This window comes from Felis catus, chromosome B1 (genome assembly GCF_018350175.1).
Source record: "Felis catus isolate Fca126 chromosome B1, F.catus_Fca126_mat1.0, whole genome shotgun sequence".
Lineage (NCBI taxonomy): Eukaryota > Metazoa > Chordata > Mammalia > Carnivora > Felidae > Felis > Felis catus.
In genome coordinates, this window is record NC_058371.1 from 26,921,264 (window position 1) to 26,946,537 (window position 25,274).

The following is a 25,274-nucleotide window of genomic DNA, read 5'->3' on the forward strand; positions in this document are numbered from 1 at the left end:
GGAAAAGAGCTAAAGATGTAAAACAAAATAGCCCTGCCCTGCACTTCCTTGACATCTGTTGGATGAGTGTGAATGCTTCTGTGGGTGAATGGGGTGAACTGTAGCCTGTTATAATGATGTCTAGATATTTGTTTCTTGTTCCTCAAGGGCACTTCTAGAAAAAAACAGCAGCTGCAGAGGAGCCTAGACACTTTACCAGGAAGAAAAGCAAGTATGGAGGCTCCTAGAAGCCAGGCACATGGCCAGGCTCTTCATTTCGTTGGGTCGTGGGAGTTCAAGCTACATGTTATGCTCTGACTTCCTCGTCTCATTCAGCCCCTTCCTCTTGTCAGACATTTCCCAGTCCCGACTACACTCAAGCTTCGCCCAGGAAGACTTTTCACACTGATAATCAGAATCGACATATTTATGGGGCTCTATTTTTGCGTGGACCATCCGGTCTGAGGCCAGTATTCCTTTTGAAGTCTGGAGAATTGGAACCTTGGAGGAACTGAACAGTTCCCAGAGAGCAGAGCCTCAGGGAATAAAACTTTAGGCCTTAAGATCATTAGCGCTCGTTTTCCTTCACGCACAGATATCTCTCTGGAAAACCTTTGGTGGCCAAAGTCATTAATGATCACATATAAAACCCTAATTAATCCAAATGGGAATCCAATTCTTGACAAGCTGATTTCATCTCCATTAGATTTGTGGTTTGCAGAAACTGGGACCACTTTGCCCCATAACAAAAAGCAGTCACACTCCACCCTGTTGAAGTCTGAGTCACTCGAGCTTCGAGTTCCCGGGTGATTTTGCGTGAGTCATTGTTCCACATGAGGATTTCTAATTCAGTCAACAAAAAGCACTCAGGTATTCATCTTTTGCTACCAATTACTCAGTTTCGAAATGACACGTACCCACAGTATTCACTGGATCCGTACCTCTACAAAACGCACCTTAGAACAATTTGTTCTCTTAAATGAGTAGCTAGAAAAGTTCCATTATGCCAAGCACAATGTAATCGTTGCCCTGGCAGACAGCTGCCCAGGAAAGGCACTCTGGACTGTCGTTTGATACTTGAGAGTCGGCTCCTGTAGGAGGACAGGTGCATTTAGAACACCATTGAGGGATGGATGGAACAAAGAAGGGCATCGAGTGAACTCTATGATTTAAGATCATTAATTAAAGCTCTCTAAACTTCCATTTCTTCATCTGTAAAGTGAAGATGATAGTGTTGCCTGCCCATCTTTCAGGACAATTATGAAAATTCGTTCAAGTTAATAAATGTGTACGCAGTACGTACTAAGCCCAACGCCGTAACAGTTATCTCTGGAAATATGATGGTACACTAGTGTTACTTCTTGATTCAATGGTCATTTAATGGAAAAATAAAATAACTTAGATAACTTGTTAAAATCCTTACAAATATAAAACAGAGGTAGTAGTAATGGGAGTAAACTCAGAGAGTCAACATTGGGAGGGAACAGAAAGATTCTGCAGCCTAATCCTTTCATTTTTAAAAAATTTTTTCTAATGTTTATTTATTTTTGAGAGAGGTAAATGAAAGTGTGAGCAGGGGAGAGGCAGAGAGAGAGAGAGGGAGACACAGAATCCAAAGTAGGCTCCAGGCTCTAAGCTGTCAGCACAGAACCCAATATGGGGCTCGAAATCACGAAATGTAAGATCATGACCTGAGCCGAAGTCAGATGCTTAACTGACTGAGCCGCCCAGGCGCCCCATAACCCTCTCATTTTTAATTAACCGAATGCCACAGAAATGAGCAACTTTTGCCAGGATGTATGTACAACTAGTAGAACTAAATATTGATTGTTAAGATACTCCAACTTTTAAGCAGATTCCTCAAAACTCAGATAGTAAGAGCTGGTACAGTCAGCTGCAATTTAAACAATTCTACGGGGAAGGTTGGAGACATTTAGAGAAACCTCTCAGCTCTGGTTAACACTGCAGGTAAAGGGTCAGGCTCCGGAATCAGACTGACCGGGTTGGATTCTGGGTCTGCCACTCATTAGCTAGTGACCTCGGGCAAGTTACATACATGTCTATGTCTCATTTCCTCCTCTGTAACATGAAGATAATAAAGTACCCAACTCCACAGGGTTGTTGTGAGGACTGAAATGAATTAGTACGTAAAGGGCTTAGGACAGGGTCCGGCACATGACAGGCTCACAGCAGCTGGTATCTATAAAATGGGACTTAAGTAAAGCGAAGACTCTCTCGGGTCATTCTGCTTGTAGGAGAGGTATCTGTAGAAGGGATGATGGGGGCACACACACATTGGACCCAATGGTGGCACTCCAAGCAGTGAGGGCAGTGAATGTCTCTTACACCACAAAGCAAACCAGAGCTGTTACCTTCAGGCTACTTCTTTCCTTTCACCAAGACGTCAGCTAACATCCTGAGCATTTCCGACATCACGTGTGAGCGCCGATGCCGAGAACGAGCCTGAATTCCAGGACTGAGACTCTCATCCACTCAGCTCCTACCTGCGGCTTACTCTGGGTTCAATGAAGGCAGCAGAGGGTTTGCAGAGGAGAGGCGGCCCCTGTTCTGAGATAAAGGCATTGATCACCCTTCATTAACAATTCATTAGCATCCTCTGCCCCACTGGATCGGGCCTGAAGGTTGCCGGGCAGAGCCTGGGGGCGTGGTGTTTGGTTTACACACTGATCGCTATCCCTGTGACCATCTGAGGCTTTCTAACCTCAGCAGAGCAGGCCGGCCCGGCTGACCCTCGGTCGGGGTCACTCTGGGACAACAGTCCATTTCCCGGACTCGCTGGTAGGCAGGGGTAGAAGCAAAGGCAAAGGAGAGAAAGAACGGGGCTGTAACCTAGTCAATGGAAGCGATACAGCTGGAGAAAGCAGGTCAGCCCAGGGGCGCGGTCAGCACAGGACAAGGCAGTGTCCAATAGGAAGGGGTTGTGCACACTCAGCTCTGTGCTCAGAGCGGGTGACCTGTCCCCGAGAATGCGGTCTGTCTGATTTCCTCTAGATACATCCCTTTGGTGGAGAGGGAGCATCCGGCTTCATTTAACATTCCAAGCAGACAGCCAGCTCCCTCTTCTCGCTCAGATTCCAGCCTCGCCTGGCTGTCTTCCGATGATAATTTGACTTCCCACGTAGATTTCACCACAGGGAGAGAATGTGCTTGAAACAGAATGTGTGTCTGATCTCCTGGCCGATTTTACTTGTCATTGTAAATTAATAAAATGGCGTTTTGATTTACACATCTGTCTCTGGTGAACTTGGTTAGTATGACTGAGGGCCCGATAAACTGATCTTACCTCAGTGTGCTGACAAAACCAATTTTCTCAGCTTTTGAACCTGAAAAACTAAAGGCCAGACCCTGGACTGTGGTTAAATCACCAGGGTAAATTCGTCTTTGAAGTATCTGGCGGGGGGACAGCCAGGATGTCACTTCCCTACGTCCTCTCAAACACATTTTTCTCCTGGACTTTAATCTTTCAAGGTGAACGGTCCATGTTCAATGCCCGCTCAGATGATTGATTCCATGGTGACAAACACGGGAAATGGGAAGTTTGCCCCTACCCTGAGCTGCCCAGTGTTTTGACATACCTACAAAGCACCGAATCACACCATAATTCTGGTGAGCATGTGATTTTTCACATTTTATACATGCCCTCTATTCAAAACTGTTGAGGTATTATTTCTCTATAACCCAAGTTTTCCTAAGCCCATCAGACAATACAAATTAGGTTATGTTATCATTAAACCCAGTGGTGCTAGCTGGGCAGCCCCATCCGCAGACAGGCAGGCCCACAGCCTCTGTTCCCAAGTCCCCCATCTGGCCTGGAAGCCCTCTGCGGGAATCTCACCTGTGCTCACAGTCCTCTCCTCCGACCTCTTTTTTGAGAGCCTGGCCCTTGCCACACCACTGCTTTTGGTGTTGAAGAAATCCATGAGATTTCTTCTCCTAAGAGCACTGTCTCTGGCAAGCAGCATCTTAAGGGGACAAATGACATGATGTTCCCTCTTGTCATCTCTGTGCCCCTAGAGCCACACACTGGTAGTGTAGAAATGGGTGACACCCTTCTTCCCCGGCCCGTGCTGCACAATGCTCGTTAGGTCCAGGGTCACACGACCATGCCCAGAACCTCACATGTCCTCAGTTGGCAGTTCTTTCCTTTTCAACCTGTAGCTCCTCTCTCGAACTTAGAACTAGGGGAGGGGTGCCTGAGTGGCTCAGTCGGCTAAACATCTGACTCTTGGTTTCAGCTCAGGTCGTGATCTCGCAGTTCATGGGATCAAGCTCCAGGTTGGGCTCTGCTCTGACAGCACGGAGCCTGCTTGGGATTCTCTCTCTCCCTCTCTCTCTGTCCCTCTTTTGCCTGCTCTCTCTCAAAAACATAATAAATAAATATATAAACTTGAAAAAAAAAAAGAACTAGGAGAACAGACACCTCACTGTCCTGCCCACCTTCTGTGCCTGCCTCTGATCTGGGGCATGCTCCGAAATCTTCTCTAAGGTTGTACCATTCATTCAGGCAGAGATGCGTGCATCGCTGGGTCTCAGGGTCAAAAACATCCATTCAGGATCAAGGAGGAAAATCCCACATGCCCACTCAACAAGCATCTGTGAGCAGATGTTAAGTATGCCAGCTTCTGAGTGAGCTTGTGATCATAGAGACGAAAATGAGACACAGTATTTAGAAGTTCAAAATCTGGAAAGTGAGGCAACAGAACCCACCTAAAATTAACCATGGCACATTATTGCAAGTATTATAATAACGGTATGTGCAAAACATGCTAAAGCATGGAAGAAAAGACCCTTCCTTCCTTCCTTTATTTATTTATGAGACAGAGAGACAGAGTGCGAGAAGGGGAGGAACAGAGAAAGAGGGAGACAAAATCCAAAGCAGGCTCCAGGCTCTGAGTTGTCAGCACAGAGCCTGATGCGGGGCTCAAACCCACGAACCGCGAGATCATGACCTGAGCCGAAGTCGCAGGCTTAACCGACTGAGCCCCCGGGCACCCCTTATTTGTTTGTTTGTTTGCTTGTTTGCCTAAGAAGTTTCCTAATGCAGAGGTTAGGCAGCAGCAAACAGGAGCTCAGTACACAAAAGGGAGTTGCCTTAGAAGGCTTGCTGGTGATGACAGGAAGTGGCCCTTCCAAGTAGGAGTTGACCGGGTAAACTGCAGAAGGTGTTCTAGGTAAGAGGAAAGATGTGAGCAAAATGTCAAAGGAATTTTATTCTATAAGCTTGATAATTCCATGCATGGGATTTTGCTGCATACAACCACCAGCTTTTCAGTAAAACCTTCTGACAAAACAGATACTGCCACGAGGATTTGATCCCTTCTCTCTCTTGATCGCTGAGACTGAAAAACAGCAAAAAGAAGAGGAGGAGGAGGAGGAGGAGGGGGAGGAAGATGACAGCAAAAGCATTTCACGTCCATCCACCAGGTGTGATTCAGCTGAAGAAATTGTGAGGAATATGAACAGTAACATCAGCAGTCCTTTGACGAGTCATATACAGAGCACTGATTTACATCAGACATTGGCTTATAAACTAACCAGGAAAAAAAAGTCCAGCATTGGTCAAGGCAGGGGGAAGTTCTAGCCTTCTCCCAATTTTCCTAGGCCAGTGAGACTTGCCAAACCTGAAAGCTATCCAAAAAGGGACAGATTCTGGGCTTCCCCAGCCTTCTCATCTCTTTCTATCTGTGTCTTCATTTAGGGAGAAATCTCAAGATACATGAACCCACTCATCACCTTTACTTACTTTAGATACATTCCTAGTACTGAACCTAGGTGTTCTAAGACACAGTATTCTCACTGCCGGAAAAGGAGCTACAGAGAAAGCAAACAACTAGTTGCCAAGATTCACCATGTGTACCTCACTGGGAGCCCAGCCTGTTGAATCAAACTTCTTAGCAGATAAAGATGTCTGTCACGAGTTAGGAGGGGAGTGGTCTTTTCCCAAGAGATCAGTGCCATCTGAGGGGCTGAGGGAATCGGTCTCAGCCCAACAAGCCTGGCAGGTTCTGCTTCCTTAGAAGGATCCCTATCAAAGTTTGCCTTACTTGATATATCAAGAGTGGCATCTTTACACAACACAAATAATACAAATATCTTCCAGAACTACGCAATGGAGTTTCTCACACCGCTCGAGGTGCAAAACTATGTGTCTATGATGAGGAAGTCAGGGTGGGTGATGGAGAGCAGATGATTCACATCTCAGTACAACATGCCTATTTTGGGGGAAATCTCTTCCTATCTGTGTTGAATATTTAGATAAGAAATCCAAGCTATCCTGGAAGATACTTTTTGAAGTCAGGTCCATCTACAGAAAAGGCAGGTCGGACAAGGCAATCTTGCATCCGAACATCGGCCTCTGGTCTTGACACATGAGAGAATTTTGATCTAAACAGCACTTCTGAACTTCAGGAACCTTTATGTGCCGAAGTATTCAGATCCCTGCTGACAGGTCAACAACAGCTGTGTCAAAGTGTTCAATATTTCCAATGGCTATGAGTGTTAGTACTTATGACCCATTGGATAAGGAAGATCCTGGAAGACAGAAGCTCCTTCCTACAGCAGCCCATCAACTATTTAACAAGGGGCTGCAGAGTGTTTAGGATTACAATAACACCTCCCAAGCCCAGATCCTATCCCTATTCCATACGCTTATTCATTGATAGCATGGAAGGAACTTGAAAGCCTATTGGAAAATGAAGGTAATCATGCAAGAATAGAGGCACTTTGTGAATCATCACCCAATGGTTTCTTTGGAACTTGGTGTGGTGTTTTGGACATCTTTGCTCAGTAACTTACCTGGATTGATTCTGACATTTCTGAGCATTGTAGGAAAAATTCAAAAGTTCCATGCCATTGTATGTTTGAAGGTAACAAATATGTTTTAATACAAATGTTATGGGACAATATGAAATTACATCAGGCTCTGAAACCACCCTGGCACATCCACACACCCAAAATTATCCAAGTCCCTTTACTACAAAAAAGTGACAACTCAGTTAGCTAGGAACCATTGAAAAGTATGATAAAAATGCATTAAAATGAATATTTATGGAATAAGTCAGATTTTAGAGACAATGAATAAGTGTTTACGGTTTAAATTTTTTTTAATGTTTATTTATTTTTGAGAAAGAAACAGAGACAGAGTGTGAGAGGGGCAGAGAGAGAGAGGGAGACAAAGAATCCAAAGCAGGCTCCAGGCTCTGAGCTGTCAGCACAGAGCCCAACACGGGGCTTGAACCCACGAACCGCAAGATCATGACCTGAGCCAAAGTGGGACATTTAACTGACTGAACCACCCAGGTGCCCCCGTGTTTACATTTAAAAGAAAGTAGAGCTTATATAGAGAAATACTACTTCTCTTGTTTATAATATAGAATATAAGATGACATATGATCTTCTCACACCTAGTCAAGAGTACACACAACTGTGATAGTGCATAAAGTACAGGGGTGACGGGATGTGGAAAAACCTCTGAATATGTGTGCATGTGTGTGTGTACTTTTGATATGTATCGTATGATCGGTGTGTAAAATAACACTTCTATTTAAAAAAACACGAGAAAAGTACTAAAGACTTAACAATAGTAAACTGTCATCCAAAAAAGCAGCAACAAAAGACCTAGAGAAAACCATTAAATGAAAGGAGATATTGCAAAAACACAATTTTTACAAGCCACATCACTTGATGACAGAACTGATGCCCCTGAAATTTAAGAATGTATTTGCATAATATAACTTTCAAAATAATATTGTATATATTTACATAACCGTATATGCAAACATATATATTTATAATCTTTCCAAGGATGGGCTGGTCGGTGTGGTCCTGTAAAAACTAGTCCCTGTGTCTTTAGGAAGGAAGCAGCACAGTGTGAAAGGTAAGGCTCTGGAGTTGAACTTCAATCCTTAGCTCTTTAGTTCTCTTAAGAAAAGACATACTTCACTTATCTGAGCCTCGGTTTCCTAATCTGTAAAATGGGATAATAATGATAACTCTGTGGTAACGCATACAAAGTGCTGACTCCAAAATGGGTGTTCAGTGCACATCATCTCCGACCACCTTGACTGTTAGCGTCCCAATATTGCCTTCCTCTGCGGATGGCCAGCGCTCAGGCCTCTCCTCTGCCAGAGGAAGGGGGTTGTCTCGAGTACAGTTCACACCCGTGTTATATAGCTTCACCGATCACCCTAAGTTATGAGTCTGCCCTGTTGTAGTAGTGACCCACTCTTTAGATGTTCTTTCCGTGGAGGAGAGAAGAAAACAGTAGCATTTCTTTGACTCAGGTAACAGTGCTTTAACTTCCACTTTCCAGACCATGGAGCCACAGAGGGAGCTCTCAGGAACATTATCTAAATTCTTGGGCACAACAGTGTTCCTGGGTGCCCGCACCTGGTGGCACAGTCTTGTCCCGAAGAGCAGCTCCCTGGTCAGAGTCTGATGCCGAGTCCAACCCACATGCCTAATGCTGTTCTCTTCTATGGTACTTTTATTTAACTAATTCTACCCAGCAATCTGGATTGACCTCACCCCACTAGATGTGCCTCTATTTGACTAAATGCCATTGTGGACAGATTTCAGGTTGCCACAGGCTTCTTGCCATATATATGTGGCACATGGCTGGTATTGCTCGGATTCGTGCTCTGGCATTATTGAACCTGAACTTGAATCTAGCTCAGACCCCTGATACTCTTCTCTTCTACAGAAAATAGATCTTTTTGAGAGATCATAGAACATTGACCAAGTACTAATCATATGGTTGAAAATAAAGAAAATATCAATAAATTCAAAAGACTAGAAATTGGGCAGGCCACATTCTCTAATCACAGTTCAATAAAACTAAAAGCAATTTGTTTAAATTATAACCAAAAAAAACCAAAACAAAACAAAAACAAAAACAAAACAAAACAAAAAACAACAGAAGCATTTGGAACTTAAACAAAAAAAATCTTCTGATAACCATTGGACCAAGGAAGAAATTGATAATACAATAACATACCATTTTGAAAATAATGTAAATAATGAATACATATCAAAGGATGAAATGAGGCCAAGCATGATTAAGAAATAAATTCATAAACTTTAATTGTTCAATTAAAGAAGAAAAAACATATTAAGCTGTTAAGATTTCTGAGAGAGAGAAAAAGTCATCCCAAGGAGGGAAATCATAAAGTTAAGAGCAGAAACAATGACATCCTACTTAGAATGAGTACCTACTATATGTCAGGTTCTTTTACATACATTCTCTAATCACTATAAGATTACAAATTGGGTTTTATTATTTTACTTTACTCAGTATCAGAGAGGATGGGGGAGTGGTTCAAGGCTTCATAGCTTTTATTTTTTATTTTTATTTTTATTTTTTTTTTAATTTTTCTTTCAACGTTTTTATTTATTTTTGGGACAGAGAGAGACAGAGCATGAACGGGGGAGGGGCAGAGAGAGAGGGAGACACAGAATTGGAAACAGGCTCCAGGCTCTGAGCCATCAGCCCAGAGCCCGACGCGGGGCTCGAACCCACGGACCGCGAGATCGTGACCTGGCTGAAGTCGGACGCTTAACCAACTGCGCCACCCAGGCGCCCCAAGGCTTCATAGCTTTTAACTTGTGGAAGGAATTTGAGCTGAAGTCTGTAGGACTTCAAACATTACCTTATTTCCACTAAATTCCATCCACTGAAATATGCTTTTTTAGCTCAGGTCATGGTCTCACGGTTCAGATCTCACGGCTCATGAGTTCGAGCCTGACATCAAGCTCTGGACTGACCCTGTGGAGCCTGCTTCAGATGCGCTCTCTCTCCCTCACTCTCTGCCCCTCCCTGTCTGTCTGTCTGTCCCCCCCCCCCCCGCAAATAAATAAATAAACTTAAAAGAATAGTGATTTTTACCTGTATCACCCCTGCCAACTGATAAATGTGTAGGGAGTTAAGAGGTTGCAAAGCACTGTTTTGCCAAGATCACAATAAAGATTATTTCAGACCAGAATCATCAATAGATGCTAAATCTGATGGGGCCGAAAGGGAGTGTGATGAGATGCAGGATATTTATTTGGTGTTGATGTGTCTCTCCACTGAATATTTATTCGTTGTAAGAGGAAATACAATAATTATACAGCAGAGAAACTGGATTGGCGACATTGGCAATGGGCCGACGGGTCTGTGTGCCTCTGGAACCAACCCCCGAGGAGGACACAGCCTCAGTTTCGTGGTATCCTGGCCTTCGGTGCATAAACCGAATCTACTCATGAAGAAACTTCAGACAAACCCATAGTGAAAAACATCCTATTAAATAACTGGCCTTTTCTCTTAAAAAATGCCAGTGTTATGAAAGATAAAGAAAGTCTTGAGAAACAATTCCACATTAAGGAGAATAAAGAGACATGACAACTTAACATTATACCTGATCCTGGACTGTGTCTATTAAATTGGAGGCAAAACCTGCATAAAACTCATTATTGGAACAATTGACCACATTGGAATATGTATCTGATAGAGTATGAGTCGATGTTAAATTTCCATTCTTTTCCACGTAAAAGAATGACTGTGTTTCTGGGAAATACACATAGATGTTCTGAAGCACATTGATGCTGTTAACCTGCTCCAAATAATAATGCGTGTGTGGTGTGTGTGTGGAGAGAGAGAGGGAGAGAGAGAACGAACGAGGCAAACGCTAACAAATTGGTGAATTGGGGTAAAGCATATACGAGAATTCTCTGAATTACTCTCGAGATTTCTGGCAGCTTTGAATTCTTCCAAAATAATAAATTACATTGAAAAAGTATATCCGCGTAGTTTTATTTTAGGAATAGGTGTATATATATATACCTATATATACCTATATACCTATATATGTATATACCTATATATGTATATATATGTGTGTATATATATATATATACCTATATATACCTATATACCTATATATGTATATACCTATATATGTATATATATGTGTATATATATATATATACCTATATATACCTATATACCTATATATGTATATACCTATATATGTATATATATGTGTGTATATATATATATACCTATATATACCTATATACCTATATATGTATATACCTATATATGTATATATATGTGTATATATATATATATACCTATATATACCTATATACCTATATATGTATATACCTATATATGTATATATATGTGTGTATATATATATATATATTCTTGAGTGGATTAAGGGCTTTCCCCCCAATTTCTTCTGGTTCTCGTCCACTTGGGATAATTCTCTCAAACGAAAGACAATACCTTATATTCTTACTCTCATCTTCATCCTTAGCTGGATACATCTCTTCCCTCGCTGGTAGCTTTATATGTTGTTTTAGCTTCCAGCTTTCTTTTGAGGTAGGTAAGAAAAGAGAATGTTCTTTCCCAAGTTGATGAATCAAAACAAGGAAAAACTGGAAGTGCCAGGTGGAGAACACGATTGCCCGGAACTGGGCAGGGGAGAGGGCGGGCCCGATTTGCATTTTGGACCAAGGGCTCTGTGGCTCCCTGGATGCTGCAGGGACTTAGGTGGTGGCTTGAAGCAAAGTGTGAGCTCAAGGACAGAGGACACCCCCAGGGGCTGCCTTTGTGAGCAGCCCTGCTGAGGCAACAAGCTTACCACTTCCTGGACCCAACCTGGGAGCACTCGTCCTGCACCGCACCTGGGAGCACACCGAGCATCCCATTAAAGAGACAGAACCCAGAACTCAGCCTTTGGGCTGCTATTCTGAGGCAGAGACCATCCTCCCTCTTCTCCCCAGCTTGGCCATAATGATTCCCCGCCCCCATTCCTCTTAGACTCATTTCCATTTAGTTAGAAACTCACTTCCCTGATGATTCACTTGTCAGCTGCTCCTGTATTTAATCATGCCTCCCTCTTCCCCAAACTATTTGAAATTAATTGTTATCCGACAAGGCTCAAACCTCTCATACCCCCATATTATTGCATGGTACTCCATTTCCTTAAGTTATAGCAATAATTAAACTGTGCTTTAATTAAGTAAGCCCTACCCCCCTGCTATAGCGGTCCCATTCAGGCAATTTCCTTCAGGTAATTTGCTTCATGTCGATATTATTACTCACACCCACTGGGGTTAGAGGGATACACGCGCAGGCACAGGATGAGGTTTTATGTTGGCTTTGGTTGTTGATTAACTACCTTGGCAACATTTGTAATTTCTACAACTCTATAAAATCTAGATCCTTGTTTCTTCCCCTCCCAAATCTCCTCTTCTGGGAAAATAGGAAAGCAAACCCTCCTGCCGTCTTCCAACTGAAATGCAGTCAGCATATAAATCTCCAGACGCGGGGAAGAATTGATATTTATAGCTCTTGCTGTTATTCACATCAGAAAACATGACAGACTGGAGGATACAAGTTCCGAGTGCCTTACACAAAGCACCATATTGTGGAGTTCCTCAGATCCCTATTGTGTTACAGAAAACATGAGGCATTCAGTCTAATTTTGCTCTAGGTCAGCCTCGCAAACAAAAAGTGCTAGTGTGTTTTCCATACCTTGGTGATCTAAACCAGCACAATCAGGAGGCTCTTCTGAGCTTTGCACTTGTGAGGGTTAGTATGGCCGGGCAAGACCCCAGTTAAGCCCCTGCCTTACAGCTGGGAGTCCAACTGAGCATTTTTTTTCTAAGTTTATTTATTTATTTTGAGGGGGAGGGTGGCGCAGAGATAGAGAATCCCAAGCAGGTTGCGCCTTGAGCGCGCAGAGCCCCATGTGGGGTTCGAACTCACGAACGGTGAGATCATGACCTGAGCCAAAATCCAGAGTCCAACGCTTAATCGACTGAGCCATCTGGGAATACCTCAACTGAGCATTTCTATTTAGTCTCTCCTGGAGACCCAACCTAGTATCTATGGGACACAGGGGACCAACCTTACTGGTTTCTTCAGGACTGTGGGGTTTCCTGAGATCCAGGAATTTCAGTGCTAGAACCAGAACAGTCTAGGGGATAGTGGGACAGTTTGTCACCCCAACGGCAAGGCTCTAAGAGAAGGGGCCTTTTTCTAACGTGCTGTGTCCAAAGTAGCTTCTGCTAGGATTGTATGGTTATCAACACTGAATTGCATAATTCAGGGACAATTAGGGACTTCCATTTTTATAGTTGGGCCCCAATTACAGAAAATTCCTTTCTCCCCACATGGAGAGTGGGTACGCCTCAGGCAACCAGCAGCATCCCTGTTCTCTGTGGCCAGACCATTCTGACTGAAGGACAAGCAGTAACCGTGTAAGATACTTATCCCTGGTACCCAGTGAAGGATTGGAAAGACAAGAGTTAAGGGGGTCTATGTTTGAGGAAAACAGGTTGGGAAAACAACACAGAGCTCCAAGCCTAGGAAGCCTCTGTAGGGCTGAGCAGAAAAGCAGATGTAGAGTCCACGATGAGCAAACTGGACCTGTGGATCTCAAACTTGATTTTATTTTTTTTTTAATTTTTTTTTTCAACGTTTATTTATTTTTGGGACAGAGAGAGACAGAGCATGAACGGGGGAGGGGCAGAGAGAGAGGGAGACACAGAATCGGAAACAGGCTCCAGGCTCCGAGCCATCAGCCCAGAGCCCGACGCGGGGCTTGAACTCACGGACCGCGAGATCGTGACCTGGCTGAAGTCGGACGCTTAACCGACTGCGCCACCCAGGCGCCCCTCAAACTTGATTTTAAAGAATTATAGGGGTGCTCGTTATACAGTAATAGTAATAGCTAGCATGTAGTAAGCCTTATCATGTCCCCGGCACTGTTCTAGGCACGTTAATATGGACTTACTAAGTAAGTCCTTCTATGAGGTGGATATGAAGGCCGTTATCACCACTTGACAGATGAGGCAGAGGAAGGGTAAGTAATTTCCCCAGAGATCATACAAATATCAATGGAAGGAATGGGTAATCATCAGAGCTTGAGTTCTGAATCATTGCATTAGACTGCTTCTCATTGGCTATCCCCTTTCTGATAGAATACAGACTTCCAGGCCCATCCTTATGGGATAAGAAATTACTTCTGGGTAAGTTGCCTGGGTAACAAAGCTGAGGTGACATCCGGGGACCTGCATTAGAAACAACAGCCTAAATGATTCTGATGCAGGGAGAGGCAGTATCTCAGGGACCAAGGGGTGTCTTCAACCCCACAGGCACGCCAATGCGCAGGGCTCAGAACACAGATTCTGGACACTGAGTGGGTTTATAGCAGCTGTGCTCATCCCGGACCCCACCGACCAATGTGCCCACTCTAGTCATGGTCTCCTGTACACCCATCATGGCTGACTAGTGAGGGAGGTAGGACTGAGAGTGAATGATCTTTTTCAAAGTTTATTTATTTTTGGGACAGAGAGAGACAGAGCATGAACAGGGGAGGGGCAGAGAGAGAGGGAAACACAGAATCGGAAACAGGCTCCAGGCTCCGAGCCATCAGCCCAGAGCCCAATGCGGTGCTCGAACTCACGGACCGCGAGATCGTGACCTGGCTGAAGTCGGACGCTTAACCGACTGCGCCACCCAGGCGCCCCAGAGAGTGAATGATCTTAAAGAGGTCAGCAGAGGCAGGAGCTGACACCTTCCTTTAGCAGTCCAGTGACTTTGCTCGGTGAGAAGAAACCACAAGACCAGACCGCTAAGGTGCACTGCTAGGCATGAGCTACTAAACTGCCTGAAGGGACCCAGGGCCATGACTTTTGACCCTTGGAGATGAGGTGGTTGTCTGAGCTGAAAAGTGGTGATGGCATGTGTGAACTGTCTAAAATAGGGAAATGCTGGGGGGGCGCCTGGGTGGACTCAGTTGGATAAGCACCTGACTTCGGCTCATGATCTCACGGTTCGTTGGTTCAAGCCCCACATCGTGCTCTCTGCTGTCAGCAGAGCCCGCTTCAGATCCTTTCTCCCTTTCCCTCTCTGCCCTTCCCCTGCTTGCGCTCTCTCTCAAAAGGAAATAAACGTTTTTAAAAATCTTAAAAAAATAAATACGTATAAGTAAAATAGGGAAATGCTGGCATGCTTACCATGATGTTCAGTCAAACACAGAAGCAGCCCCAAAGCTAGCTGGTTAGGCAGGTATGTGTACTCCCACTTAGTAACAACAGAAAAATATGGACCACTCTTTCTGTCTTCCCGGGAAGACGTGATGTTCTCAGAAAAATGAACTCTGCGCCTCTTTGTCTCAATGGGGAATTCGCGTTCCCTGGCATTTGCAGTGCACGAGAGGCAGATCAGAATCTCCGTGCTCTGAACAATGAATCATGGTCCTCTGGGCCCACGTGTGTGAGTGTGTGTATGTGTGGTGGAGAGACAGGCAGAGAGAGGGAAGTACAATAGCTTGTGCATAACCTCCCTTGCTACAGATATTGATGTAAGTACAGCTTGAAGCCTGTTTTCTTCCCCAGAAGTAATCACGGTACATGTTTCGGCTTCTCTTTAATGTACCTGTACTCTGGAAGCTGAATGCGGCTGTGGAGAGCAAAGCTGTTATCTTTCCCCAATCTACTGGCGAGCCATTGCCTTGGAGAATTGATGGGAATAATACAGGCTTTTGTTTCTTTGTCCTCTCCTTGTTCATGGAGATTTTTAGATCATACGGCCTCACCAGACAAACTGCTATTGCTGGTCAAAATTCCTCAGATTTTCTGGGCAGAGCATCCGCCTGCCAGGCTGCCGTTGGTAGAGGGAGAGATAATGAAGCAAAATTAATATCATATCCATACTCTTTCTTCTCCTAACAGGCTCAGCAGCTGACTCTTCCTGCTGGGCCTTTTTCCCCCTCCTTCTTTGTGATTTGCGAAAGAAAAAAAGAAAAGGCAGAACAATTAGGAACATAATTTTAAGGTGTGTGCGCCTGGTAGAGCCCTTTTAAGTGATATTCAGAAGCATTGGATTCCCACAATTCCTTGCGCCCCAGTTCTGGCCCAGATTTCTTGTTTCAATGACATCCCTTCTTCAGCGTGGTTGTGTTCCGGTCTCTTCTCGCCTGACAATACCCAGGGGATAAAACATTTCCCTTCTTTTTTCTTTTTGTCTTTATTTTAAGGGCAATTCCCTTCCTCCTTTTATTCAACCACCAAAAGGAATTCTTGTTCTCATCAATGGCTCTGCTGGACTAAGACCAACCACAGGCAGATGTGTGGACAGATCTTAAAACTGGTAGCCTGAAACATTTTCCCATTGTAGGTGAGCCCCTGTATAAAAATACTCACTCTGCGGATGCCTGAATTTTCAAAAGGATTATGATAGTATTTAAAGGGATTGCTTATAAAAGGAATCTTCCCAAGATTGAGTCCTGTATGTAATTGTTTACAGATCATTCACTACAAGTATAGACAGGTGGAAATTCTACCGAAGACGAATACTTAATTTTGTGAGAAATTCGAGGTCAAATTTAGACCCTATTTTTGTTTTTTAAAAACTAGATTCTGGGGGCGCCTGGGTGGCTCAGTCGGTTAAGCGTCCGACTTCGGTTAAGCGTCCGACTTCGGCTCAGGTCATGATCTCACGGTCCGTGAGTTCGAGCCCCACGTCGGGCTCTGTGCTGACAGCTCAGAGTCTGGAGCCTGTTTCAGATTCTGTGTCTCCCTCTCTCTGACCCTCCCCTGTTCATGCTCTGTCTCTCCCTGTCTCAAAAATAAATAAAAGGTTAAAAAAAAATTTTTTTAAAAACTAGATTCTGATGGGGCGCCTGGGAGCCTCAGTCTGTTGAGTGTCAGATTCTTGGTTTCAGCTCAGGTCATGACCTCATGGTTTGTTTCATGGGTTCCAGCCCCACACTGGGCTCCACACTGACTGTGAGGGCCCACTTAGAATTCTCTCTCTCCCTCTCCTGTCCCTCCCCTGCTCGCATTCTCTCTCTCAAAATAAATAAATACACTTAAAAAAAAACCCCTAGATTCTGATGAAATTTGATCAATCAAATGATTACATCAGAGGCTCATCACAATTACAAGAAACAAATTAATATGACCATCTTATCATTACTTTCCAAAAAAGACATAAGTGCAAATTAGCTCATTTTCAGGTGGAAGGGGGAAAGAATGCTCCTTTCTGTTGGAAAAAAGGCAGACAGAGCCATGCAAAAGTTCCACAATGCTTTTTCTCCCTTAAACTCCTTGATAATCCAGTAAATGAAAGCTAGTATCTTATTGCTCTAATTTGTATTTCCCTATTCATAAAAGGAAAATATCTTTCCATGTTTATGATCATTCAGATGTTCTCCTCTCTGAGTGGTCTTCAAATTATTATTTTGGTTGTCTTTTAAATTTGTTTATGAGAATAATTTTTATATTAAAAATCTATGCTGTCCAATATAGTAGCTACTAATCACCTGTGGTTCTTGAATACTTAAAAGGTGGTTAGTCTAAATTGAAATGTGCTGAAATAGACACTGGGTTTCAAAAACTTAGTACAAAATATGGAATGTAAATTATCTCATTAATAATTTTCTATTGATGACATGTTGAAATAATAATATTTAGGATACAGAGGTTTAACTAAAACACATTATTAAAATTAATTTCATTTGTTTCTTCTACGGGGACTGCTAGGATAATTTTTTTTAATATATATATGTATATATATATATACATATATATATTTAATGTTTATTTATTTTTGAGAGAGACAGAGACAGAATACAAGTGGGTTAGGAGCAGAGAGAGAGGGAGACACTGAATCTGAAGCAGGCTCCAGGCTCTGAGCTGTCAGCACAGAGCCCGATGCGGGGCTTGAACTCACAAGCTGTGAGATCATGACCTGAGCCCAAGTCGGATGCTCAACCGACTGAGCCACCCAGGTGCCCTGCTGGGATAATTTTTTAAAGCTACTTATTAATGTGATTACTAGAAAATTTAAAAAAAAATTTTTTTAATGTGTATTTGTTTTTGAGAGAGAGAGAGAGAGAGAGAGAGAGAGACAGAGGCATGAGTGGGGGAGGGGCAGAGAGAGAGAGGGAGACAGAATCTGAAGTAGGCTCCAGGTTCTGAGCTGTCAGCATAGAGCCCAACGCGGGGCTCAAACCCACTAAGAGATCATGACCTGAGCTGAAGTCAGCCGCTTAACCTACTGAGCCACCCAGGCATCTCTTGATTACTAGATAATTTTAAAGTACACACATGGTGAGAAAATTGGGGGAAGAGGAACCCCTACACTCTTCTTCCCTCAAGAAGACACTAATTCAACAACCATACATGGATCAACTCCCTTTGTGAATAGTCTAGAAAATAGTTAAGAGGCCCCTGCACCTCAGGGAAGTGTGAAACCAGCTACATCACAGCCAGGAGGAAAATTCTCAGCACTCACTCACCATATTCCCTCCCCTCTGCCCAGATCAGCCTGGTGCAATCTGAAGAAACTCCCAGCTCCTGCCTTCTCCAGGGGAAGGGAAATAGAAGACTGGAACATGTATCTAACATTCAGACTTTCCAGGGGCTGCTTGAGGGACTAGTTTCTGCCTTGCCTGATTCTAAGCACTTAACATGAAAGGGTGCTAAGCTGGAGGCAGCTGCAAACAAAGGTAAAGGTTTGGGCTATCACTCACTCACTCACTCACACCCCCCCCCCCATCCTGCCCTTCCCCTCTGCTCAGCACAGAGCAGCTGGAGGAACCTCCCCATTGTTGTAACTTGTCCCGGAAGAGAGGAAGATTTGGAGCACGCATTTAATTTTTCACCTTTTCAGAGGGCTTCCCAAGGGATTGCTTCCTGGTTCACCTGTGTCAGAGCACTATTGGAGCCCTACATTCTCTAGATGCCTGGGGGCTGCTGGAAACAAAAGAGATCTGGGGAGTCTGCTGCAGCTCCAAAGGAGGCAGAGTATAGCAGATGGAGACTGACACAGCTCAGTGGGCTCTCCCTGGAGTAGAAGGAAGGGAGACTAGAATGGACCCTGTGTCCAATATTCTGGCTTCTCCCAGGCTGCCTGAGGGACGGATTTCTGTGTCACCTGACCCAGAGTAATGACAGATCTGGAATGCTCCAGAAGCCTGAGGGCTGCAGAGAACAAAAGCGAGCTGGGCGGTGTGTGGGAGCTCCAGACAACCTGCAATACTGCAGACAGACATAGAGGGAGTAAGAGATTATGAGCTCCTGCAAAAAGAAACTGGCAAATCCTTCTAATTGGAAACTAATTGGAATTGGACACAAGTCCAGAAGGGATGCAGCCACAGAAAAGTGTTGTGAGGCCCCCAGAATCTCTAGGTGGGCTGACTGGCGAACATCTTTCCCTGTATGAAGCAAATCCATAAAGACTGGGAGAGGTGGCTGTTTTTTCAAATACAAACACAGAGGAAACAGGAAACTGTGATCCAGTCAAAGGAAATACATTTTTGAAAGCCAGCCCTAAAAAAAGGAAGGTATTTAAATTACCTGAAAAAGAATTTGAAATAGCTGTCGTAAAGGAGTTTGATGAGCTCAGGAAAATGATTCAGGAACAAAAATGAGAATATCAACAAAGATATAGAAAATATATTTTAAAAAAAGAATGAAACAAATTCCAGAGCTGAAAAATACAGCAGCTGAGTTGAAAAATTCACTAGAGGGGTTCAACAGACTTGATCAAACAAAAGAATGAATCAGTAAACTCAAAAATAGGTCATTCGCAATTAACTGGTCAGAGAAGGGGTAGAAAGAAAAAAAAAAGATGAAAAGTGAAGAAAACCTATGGGACTTGTGGGACACCATCAAGTGGATAAACACACGCATTATGCGATCCCCAGAAGTGGAAGAGAGAGGAAAGGAGTGGAAAACTTATTTGAAGAAATAGTGGCTGAAAACATTCCAACTTTCGTGAAAGAAATGGACATTCAGATTCAAGAAGCCCAAAGAACTCCAAAATAATTTACCCCAAAATGTTCACATTGAATCACATCATAATCAAATTCTCAAACATGAAAAAAAAAAAACAAAGAGAAAAATTTTAAAGCAGCAAGAGAAAACCAACTTGTCACATACAAGGGAAACTACATAAGACTATCAGCTAGTTTCTCAGCAGAAACTATATAGGCCAGAAGGGAATAGGATGATATATTCAAAGTGATAAAAGAAAAACATCCTGCCAACAAAGAATACTATACCCAGCAAAACAGTTCCTCAGAAATGAAGGAGAAATAAAGACTTTACCAGGCATACAAAACCAGAAGGAATTCATCACCACTAGACATGCCTTATAAGAAGTGTTTAATAAGGGTCCATCATGTTGAAATGAAAGGATGCTAAATATCAACATGAAAGTATATGAAAGCACAAAGCTCACAGGTTAAGGTAAATATATCCACAAATACAGAATACTATAATACTATAATGGTGGTAACATAAATCACTTTTAATTGATGTATGCAGTTAAAATACAAGAATAGGGGCATCTGGGTGGTTCAGTCAAACGTCCAACTCTGATCTCACCTCAGGTCTTGATTTCAAGGTGGTGAGTTCAAGCCCTGCTTTGGGCTCCACACTGGGCATGAAGCCTACTTAAAAAAAAAAAACACATAGAGGTGCCTGGGTGGCTCAGTCAGTTGACGGTCCGACTCTTGATTTGACTCAGGTCATGATCCCAGGGTCATGGGATCAAGCCTTAGGTAGGGCTCCACACTGAGCATGGAACCTGATTAAAGATTCTCTCTCTCTCTCTTTCCCTCAGCCCATCTCTCCCATTTACACACCCTCTATCTCTAAAATAAATAAAGTAAAAAAATTTTAAAATACAAAAATAACCATAACTATAAAAACATATTAATGTATCACAATATATAAGAAGTAATTTGTAACATCAGTAACAAAAAGGGATGGTAAAAGAGTAGTTTTTGCAACAATTGAAGTTTATTTCTTATCAGCTTTAAATAGATCCTTATAATTATGAGATGCTTTATGTTAGCCCCAGGGTAACCACAAAGAAAAAAGTATGGAGAATATGTAACATAAAAGAAACTGAGAAATAAGTCAAAGCACATCACTATGAAAAAAAATTAACAGAATGCAAAGGAGGACAGCAAGAGACCAAAAGAGGGACAAAAAAAAAGCTACAAGTAGATAGAAAATTAACAAAATAGCAATATTAATGCCTTCCCTATCAGTAATTACTTTAAACATGCATGGGTTAAATTCCTCAGTCAAAAAATATATATGTATGTGTATATACAAGTAACTGAGTGGATAAGAAAACATCCAAACATACAAAAAGATCTAACTATATACTCTCTATAACAGATTCACTTTAGATCTAAGGACACACATAGGCTAAAAGTAAAAGGATGAAAAAAGGCATTCCATACAAATGTTAACCAAAAGAGAGCAGGGGTGACTATACTTACACCAGGCAAAATAGACTTTACATTAAAAATTGTCACAAGAGACAAAGAACATTATATATATATATATATATATATATATATATATATATATGTGTGTGTGTGTGTGTATAATTTTATATATAAAATATATATATAAAATATATACATAAAATAATATATATATATAAAATATATATATAAAATAAAAGAGTCAATTCACCAGAAAGATACTTATAAATGTATATGTACTTATAAATGTATATGCACCCAACATCAGAACACCCAAATATAAGAAGCAAACAGTGACAGAACTGAAGGGAGAAATAGACAGTAACAAAGTAGAAGATTTCAACACCCCCACCTACAGTAATGGATAGACTCTCCATTCAGAAGATCAATGAGGAAACAGAACTTGAACAACACTATAGATTCCATGGATTTAACATGCAGAACATCCACACAACAGTAACACAATACACATTCTTAAGCGTGCGAGGAACATTCCTCAAGATAGATAACATACTAGATCATAAGCAAGTCTGAACAAATTTAAGTAGATTGAAATCATACTAAGTTATCTTCTCTGATCATAACTGAATAACACTAGAAATCAAAAACAGAAGAAAAATCAGAAAATTCACAAAAAATATGGGAATTAAACAACACATTCTTGAACAACCAATGAGTGAAAGAAGAAAGGAAAATGCAAATTTAAAAGTACTTTTGAGTGAAAGAAGAAGGAAAATGCAAATTTAAAAGTATTTTGAGACAAATGAAAATGAAAATACCAAAACTTGTTGGATGTAGCAAAAAGCCATACTAAAAGGGAAGTTTATAGTGGTAAATGTCTGCATTAAAAAAGTAGTTTCTCAAATAAACAACCTAACTTTACACCTCAAGAAACTAGAACAATAAGAACAAACTAGGCCCAAATTAGTTGAAGAAAAGAAATAATTAGTGTTAGAACAGATATAAACAAAATAGGGACTAGGAAACAACAGAAAAAAATAAAAAAAAACTAAAAGTTGTTTTTTTAAAAAAAAATCAACAAAATTGACAAATCTTTAGGTAGACTAATTAAGAAAAAAACAAAAGGCTCAAATAAATAGAAATGAAAGAGAAGATATTACAACTGATGCCTCACAAATAAAAATGATTATAAGAGACTATTAAAACCATTATGCACCAGTGAACTGGAGAACCTAGAAGAAATGGGTAAATTTCTAGAACACACAACCCACCAAAACCAAATTATGAAGAAATATGAAGTCTGAACAGACCTATAATGAGTAAGAAGATTGAATTAGTAATCAATAACTTCCTGACAAAGAAACACCAGTGCTGAGATGGCTTCTCTGGAGAATTCTACCAAACATTTTTTTTTTAATAATGTCAATCCTTCTCAAATACTCCCCAAAATTTAAAGATGAAGAAATACTTTCAAACTCATGTTATAAGTTCTGCATTACTCTGATACCAAAGCCAGACAAAGACATTACAAAAAAAAAAAGAAATTTACAGACCAATATCCCTGATGAATATTGATGCAAAAATTCTCAAGAAAATACTAGCAAGTCTAATTCGATAGCACATTCATCATATACTATGACCAAGTGGGATTTATCCCTGGGATGCAAGGATTGGTCGACATCTGCAATCCAACCAATTAATGAGATAATACCACACTGACAGAACAAAGGATAAAAAATCACATGATCAGGCACCTGGGTGGCTCAGTCAGGTGCCACCTCAACTCTTGTTTTTACCCCAGGTCAAGATCTCATGGTTTGTGAGATTGAGCCCTGCGTCGGGCTCTGTGCTGACTGCGTGGAGCCTGCTTGGGATTCTCTCTCTCCCTCTCTCTTTCTGCCCCTCCACTGCTCACGCTCTCTCTCTCAAAATAAACATTAAAAACAATTACATGATCAACTCAATAGATGCAGAAGTATTTGAAAAAAATCAATACCCTGTCATGATTTAAAAAAACACTCAACAAAATAGAAACAGAAGGAAATTACTTTAACATAATAAAAACAATATATGTAAGCCTCATAAGTAGCATGTTCAGTGGGGAAAACTGAGATTTTCCTCTAAGATCAGAAACAAAGCAAGGATGCCCATTCTCATCTCTTCTATTCAATTCATTACTACAAGTCCTACAAGAGCAACGAGGTAAAAAGAGAAAAGTCATCCAAGTCTGAAGGGAAGACATCTCTGCAGATGACGTAGTCTTATATATAGAAAACCCTAAAGATTCCGCAAAAAAAGCGAGTAGAACCAGTCAACAAATTCAGCAAAGTTGCAGGATACCAAACCAACATACAGAAATCTGTCGTGTTTCTACTAACAGTGAGCAATCCAAGAAGTAAAATAAGAAAACGATCTCATTTACAACAGCATCAAATAAAGAATGAAATACCTATGATAAACTTAACCAAGGAAGCGGAAGACTTATAAAACTGCACATTACAGAAAGAAATTAAAGATGGAAAGAAATGGAAAGACATCCTGTGTCATTGTTCAGAAGATGTAATATTGCTAAAATGTCCATACTTCCTAAAGCAATCTACAGAATCAATCTACATCAAACCCCAATGACTTTTTTTTTTGGTAGAAATAGGAAACAACAACAAAAAACAGATAACCTGATTTAAAAATGGGCAAAGATTGATTAGACATTTCTCCTTAGAAGACATCCAGATGGCCAACAGGTAATATGAAAAGATGCTCAACATCACTCATCATCAGGGAAATATACATCAAAACCACAATGAGACTATCACCTCACACCTATTAGGATGGCCATTATAAAAACAAAACAAAACGAAACAGAGAATAACAAGTGTTGGAGAGGATGTGGGGTTATTGGAATGCTTATGCATACATTGTTGCTGGGAATATAAATTGGTACAGCCACCTTGGAGGAACCAACATAGAGTTTCCCCTCAAAAAAAAAAAAAAAAAAAAAAAAAGAATTACCATTTGATCCAGCAACTCCCCTTCTACGTATTTATCCAAAAGAACTGAAAACAGGATCTTGGAAGATATTTGCATTCCTGTCCTCACTGCAGTATTATTTATAATGGCCAAGAAGTGGAAATAAGTAAATGTCCACCAACTGACATATGGGTAAGTAAAATGTGGTTTATAAATACAATTAAGCATTTGTAAGCCTCTTAGAAGGCTGGCATGCAAGGAGCCTGTCATATGGTACAACACGGATGAACTGTGAGGACATTATGCTAAGGGAAATAAACCAGGCACAGGAGGAAAAATACTGCATGATCCCATTATACACGGTATCTAAAGTAGTCAAATTCATGGAAGCAGGGAGTTGAATGAAGGTTGCCCAGGCCTGGGAGGAGGAGAAGTAAGGAATTCCCAATTAATGGGTGTAGAGTTTCAGTCACACAGATGAGAAAGTTCTAGAGATCTGCTGTACAAAAATGTACACATTGTTAACAATACTGTCGTACACATTTAAAAGTTTGGTAAGAGAGTAGATCTCATGTTACATGTTCTTTTACCTCAGTAGAAAAGCGTGCGTGGCTTGGCTTAGCTTTCTGTTGGGTGGTACTTCTCCAGACGCTAATATTTTATCCATCTGTGAATATTTTCTTCTAAACCATGTCTTGCCTTTTCACTTTGTTACGGTATCTTTAATATCAAAACATTTCTAAAATATGGATGCAGTCAAGTTTTAAAACCTTTTTTCAGAGCTTATGCTTTTAATATTACTCTCTGTATTATTTATTCCCTATACGATTTTTTACAAAAATATTTTTGCATATAATATTACAATAGATGTAATTATATGTAATACATTATGTGTAATATACGTGATTATATTACAATAATTTTGTAATATATTTTTTTCCAATTTTTCTCTTCTTTAAAGCTTTATTCTATCTGGAATTATGTGTTTATATATGTATGTTGTGAGGTTCGGATAATTTTTTGCTTGTTTTGAAAACCAATTATCCCTATGCTATTTATTAA

The 25,274-nt window shown here is 41.4% G+C and overlaps 1 long non-coding RNA gene across 1 annotated transcript in view; it reads right to left on the reverse strand.

The window, feature by feature from the left end:
- LOC105260481 overlaps positions 1-25,274 on the reverse strand; it is a 95,500-nt gene that overhangs the window by 7,850 nt on the left and 62,376 nt on the right. The window contains exon 6 of the long non-coding RNA XR_006596392.1: positions 2,352-2,547. This is a non-coding gene — a long non-coding RNA (uncharacterized LOC105260481). The remainder of the gene's footprint in view (positions 1-2,351; positions 2,548-25,274) is intronic.